Here is a 5916-nt window from a genome sequence, read left to right on the forward strand (position 1 = left end):
ATTGAACCTGGACCCCCTGGAGTGGAAGCAAGGAGTCCTCACCCCTGGACCACCAGGGAATTTCCAATTGACTTCTAATTTAATTATATTGCTGTCAGAAATGAGGTCTGAATGATTTTTTTGAATTAGTGGAGACTTGCCTTATGATCTGATATGTGGTCACTTTTGTAAATGTGTGACTGAAAGCAACAGTCTGTTCTCCAGTAGTCAACTGGAGTATTCAAAATATTCAATTAGGGACTTCCCTGGTGGTGCAGTGGTTAAGAATCTGCCTGCCAATTCAGGGGACACAGGTTTGAGCCTTGGTCCGGGAAGATCCCACATGCTGCAGAGCAACTAAGCCCGTGTGCCACAGCTACTGAGCCTGCGCTCTAGAGCCGGTGAGCCACAACTACTGAAGCCCGCGTGCTACAACTACTGAAGCCTGCACACCTAGAGCCCGTGCTCTGCAACAAGAGAAGCCACCGCAATGAGAAGGCCTTTCACCGCAATGAAGAGCAGCCCCTGCTTACCGCACCTAGAGAAAGCCCGCGCGCAGCAATGAAGACCCAACGCAGCCAAAATAAAGAAAGAAAGAAAAAAAAAAAGAAATGCATTGAGAAGTCTTGCTCCCACCTCTGCCCTGTCCACCCTGTTTCCCCAGAACCTTATAGATTACCACTTTTATTACCTTCCCTATGTAAATTCAAGCAAAGGCAAACATTTATTCTTATTTCCACCTCCTTTTCTTATACAAAAGTTAACATACTATATATACTGTTCTGCATCATATTTTTGCTTCAAAGTATATCCTGAGGATCTTTCCATATCAGTAATTCTCTCTTTTTTTTTTTTTTTTTTTTTACAGCGGCATAGTCTTCCACTGGGGGGATATACCATTTTACCACAGTTCATTAAACCCTTCACCATCTAATATAGTAGCCACATGTGGCTATTTACACTGAAAATTGCAATTAAGTAAAATTTGAAATTCACTTCCTCAGTTGCACTTAGTAGCTACACGTAGCTAGTAGCTACCATATTGTACAAGACAGAGAACATTTCCATCGTCGCAGAAAGTTCTATTGAGTTGCTGGTTGAACTAATCCCCTATAGCTGAACATCTGACTTACTTCCAGTCTTTAAGAGCTGACGGATGATGAGTCCCATCCCTGGGATGCAAGAGAGCTAAGTGAGAACTGCCTAGGGAATGCTAGACCTTCAACCTCAGATCTCGAAATCTTGGAGGCTCCTGCAAGAGAAGCACTTTTGGGTTTTTTTGGCCACACAGCGTGGCCTGAGGGGATCTTAGTTCCCTGACCAGGGATCAAACCTGTGCCCCCTGCAATGGAAGCACAGAGTCCTAACCACTGGACCACCAGGGAATTCTCAAGATGAGGGCTTTTGGGTTTGAGGCAGAGGCTTGACCAGGGCCTGGAAACAAGAGTGACCCTTAAGGACAGGCTTCATGCTTAACCCTAACCCTCTACTTCCCTCTCCAGTCCTACCAAAATGCAGTCCTATTTTCTTTCATTTAATATTTAAGTCCTGTGCTGGGGAGACAGGTTCAGAAAAGACACAGTTTCTGTCTTGAAGAAAGAGAAAGATCATCACCTCCCTTGTGACAAAGACTTTCAAAGAGGCCTCGTCAAAACCCAAAAGGCCTGAAAATATCCTGTTAGTTAGGATGGTTGAAACAGGTGATCTCATCCATTGCTGGAGGTTGCAAATTGGTGCAAACTTTTTGGAAGTCAATTCCAAATCTATCCAAATTCCAGTGAAAACCTATCTGAAATTTAAAAGCACATAACCTTTGACCCAGCAATGTCATATCTATAAATTTGTCTTACAGATACACACATAAGTGCAAAACAATTATATGTATCAAGATATTTCCTGAAGGAGCCATTGTTTATAGTAACAAAAGGCTGACATGCCCTAAGTGTCCACTAGGTAGAGAATAGCAAAATAAATTGGGACACAAGCAACCTAAGTGTCCATCGACAGATGAATGGATAAAGAAGATGTGGCACATATATACAATGGAATATTACTCAGCCATAAAAAGAAACAAAATTGAGTTATTTGTAGTGAGGTGGATGGACCTAGGGTCTGTCATACGGAGTGAAGTAAGTCAGAAAGAGAAAAACAAATACCGTATGCTAACACATATATATGGAATCTAAAAGAAAAAGGTTCTGATGAACCTAGGGGCAGGACAGGAATAAAGACGCAGTTGTAGAGAATGGACTTGAGGACACGGGGAGGGGGAAGGGTAAGCTGGGACGAAGTGAGAGAGTGGCATGGACATACATACCCCACCAAATGTAAAACAGATAGCTAGTGGGAAGCAGCCGCATAGCACAGGGAGATCAGCTCGGTGCTTTGTGACCCCCTAGAGGGGTGGGAGGGAGATGCAAGAGGGAGGAGATACGGTGATGTATGTATATATATAGCTGATTCACTTTGTTATACAGCAGAAGCTAACACAACATTGTAAAGCAACTATACTCTAATAAATATGTTAAAAATTATTGAAAAAAATAATAAATTGTGACACATTCCATATGCTGGAAGACTAGATTTTGTGGAGGCAGATATATTATTAAGTGAAAATAGCAAGGTGTCATGCAGTGTGGAATGTGTGCTATCATTTGTGTCAAACACGCACACACACACAAAAAATACTGTTTGTATATATCCAAAATATCTCTGGAAAGATACATTAAAATTGTTTTTCTTTTAAACTGTACACATGTATTACCTTTAAAAAAAAAAAGAGGCACCAACTGAGTAACGGTGAGCAGGGATGGGGAGGGAGGATATTCCTGGGCAAACCTGCTCAGTCACCTGAGCTCCGAGTGTGCCCAGTGACTGCACAATCATTGCATCGGAGGTGACAAGGCGACAGCAATTCAGAAATGTCACCCATGCTGTGACTCCCTCTCTATCACCTCTGGAGGCCTCGCCCTGTCTTGGCTGTCATACCGCCTGTGCCCAGCAGGGGGAAGCACAGACCCACCAAAGTATTGGTCCCAAACTTCAAGCATCCCTTCTAGGATTTCCTCCTCTGTGGACCAGGATTGGAAAGACACTTCCTGCCAAGCCAACCGAATCTATTAGGTAATAATTGATTAAAATTCCTCCCCCCCCCCTTTCTTTGTACCTTACAGTTCTGATCAGCATGAGAGAGAGATAATGTAGGCTTGTTGGGCTGATCATTTTCCACACAATGGGTCCTAGTTAGCCCAGGCTTATTTCCATCAGGCCTTGGGTGGGCAGTGGTTGGCAATGGCCTGAGCAACCCCAGGGACCGAGGGTGCAGGCTGGCAGCTATTAAGTCATTAGAGGCTCCTCACCCCCCTGGGATTTTCAGCTGTGGGGCACAACTCCCACTCTTGTCCTACCCATTCAAAGAAGTAGTTCTAAGCAAGAGTAAGCATGAACACCTGCCACCACAGGCTGACTGTCCCAGTCACTCTCCCAGATGTGTTTAGAGTGTGTCCCAGGGACAGAGAGTCTTCTCATCTGCCACAGAATCTTCAGGAGTGAGCACAGTCCTGGGCACAGAGCTAGTGCTAAGTAAAGCCTTGTTAAATGGAAAGAGATAGTCATTGAGGAGAACAGGGACTAAATTCTTTAAATAAAAAAGAAAGAAAGAAAGGAAAGAAAGAAAGGGAGAGAGAGAGAGGTCTTAGCTAATCTCAAGGGCAAGAATCCAAGGGCAAGGCTGTGGCCTGCTCTAGGCTGGAGGTGAGGGCAGTGGGCGCAGAATGGACCACCTTCTCAGCACACCCAAGGAATATTCTGCTTTGTCTTACTTTGTGGGTGCCTGCCTGGGACATGAAATAAGTGATGACATCTCTCACCCACCAGAGGTGCTGGTGACCTTGGCAGAAGAAAGGCTTAAATCAGGTCAGCCTGGGGGAAGGGACTGGCTCATTCCAGGGCCTTCCTTAAGATTAGATAAATTCCCAGCTCCTGCTTAAACTTCGGTGGTTCTGAATTTGAGAGGGAGGGCAGAAGGAAGAGGAAGCTATAGTGGAGGGGATATTTATGGCCCCTGCCTGGCCTAGAGAAAAATCCAGGGCTCATTAATGGGCCCCCGGTCCTCAATGCCTTGATGGTGCAACGAAGGACCAACTGGGGATCCCCACAAATTATAATAGATGGGGGCTTCCCTGGTGGCGCAGTGGTTGAGAGTCCACCTGCCGATGCAGGGGACACGGGTTCGTGCCCCGGTCCGGGAAGATCCCACATGCTGCCGAGAGGCTGGGCCCGTGAGCCATGGCCGCTGAGCCTGCGCATCTGGAGCCTGTGTTCCACAACGGGAGAGGCCACAACAGTGAGAGGCCCGCGTACCGCAAAAAAAAAAATAAAAAAAATAAAAAATAAAATAATAGATGGGAGTGGGAAGAGCAACTGAAAGAGAAAAGCCTCAAATTCAGGCTGGAGATTGTGCCCAGACCTGGGGTTCTAACCCCCCCCTCACCCCGCCTCACCGCAATACTCTCTCATCCTCCGGTCCATCCTGAATGAGAGGGCCAATGGGAGGAAGGGGCAGCAGCTCCAAGGCATTGTAGATTTTGGAGGTGGAGAGAAAGGAGGCCTGTTTCTGCCCTTTATTAGCTGTGTGCCCTTCGGCAAGTCACTTAACCACTCTGAGCCTCAATTTCCCCCTCTAAAATGAGGATATCAATACCTACCTTCCCTGGTCATTGTCAGGATGAATGAAAGAAGACTTTTGGAAGTATTTCTGTAATTGCCAGACATCAGAGATTGTTATTCGTCAAGGCAAGCGAGAGGCCACCGTAGGTCTCTGGAGGTGACAGCTTCAAGATTTTTTCCCCCTCTGCGGTTCCTGCTCCTTTCCCAGCGTGGATGCTGGCTTTAATCCTCCCGTTCCCCAATACCCGCGCTTCTCCTTGAGACCGCCTTGGTGGCCCCCAGATTTTCGCAGCCTGCCTTTTTCCTTGGGCGCCCCCACTCTAAAAGCACTGGGGATGCCGGCGCAGGCGCAGAGTTGGTCCAGAGTGGACAGGTCGCGGGGGTCTCCGCTGGCCTGGATCTGCGCCCCCCGCCCTGCTTTGGGATTCTTATTTGCAGATGGTTCTCTGTGGTCTTCAGCTCGGTCCTGGGCTAAACAGAGGAGGGGAGAAACAAGGGGTGGGGGGCCTGGAAGGGGGTTCCCACCTTCTCCGGCGGGAACCCGAGAGGGGGACGCAGCCCTTGCGCCCCAACGCCGCACCGTCATGGGTCTTCAAGCCACTCTCATAAGTGGTGGCAGTCCTCGACTCCGATGATTGCCCCCTCAGTCCCCCAGGCCGTGACCCTCTTCACCCAGACCCCGCCAGTCGCCCGGCTTCTAGCGAGCGGGAGCCTGCGGTTCTAGGACCCCGAGGCGCGGCCGAGCGCGCCGCCGCCTCTGCCTCGCCTCGGTTGCTCCCGCTGCGGCAGGTGAAGCGGCGCCGGCCGCCCCCTCTGCGGCAGGTGAAGCGGGTCGGTAGCCCCCTCTCCGTCACGCCATGGCTGCGGTCGACCCCCGGCAGGCGCCCGGCGCCCTCCCCCTCCCTCCAGCCCGCCCCCCTGGGGCTGGGTGCGTAGCGGCGGCGGAGGCGAAATGCGGTTTGCGCGCACAGGGAGCGACAGCAGAAGTTAGAAGATCGCCGAGGGGGGAGCCCGTGCCGCAGCTTCCTGCCCCCGGCCCAGCCCTCTGGCCCCGGCGGCCTGCAGCCTGACTTCCTCCCCCGACCCCGCAGCTCGCCGCCCGGCTCCTCGGACGGGGCCGCCCCGATGGGACGCCGCGCCCCGGCCCTTGCGCGCCGCTGAGCCGAGCGCCCGCGTCGCCGAGCCCCCGCCGCCGCCGAGAGCCGCTGCCCTCCTCGCCCCCCAGGCCGGGAGCCTCATCCGCCCTCCCCGGGAAAGCTGGATTTCCGA

Source organism: Lagenorhynchus albirostris, chromosome 20, assembly GCF_949774975.1.
Source record: "Lagenorhynchus albirostris chromosome 20, mLagAlb1.1, whole genome shotgun sequence".
NCBI classification, from domain to species: Eukaryota; Metazoa; Chordata; class Mammalia; order Artiodactyla; family Delphinidae; genus Lagenorhynchus; species Lagenorhynchus albirostris.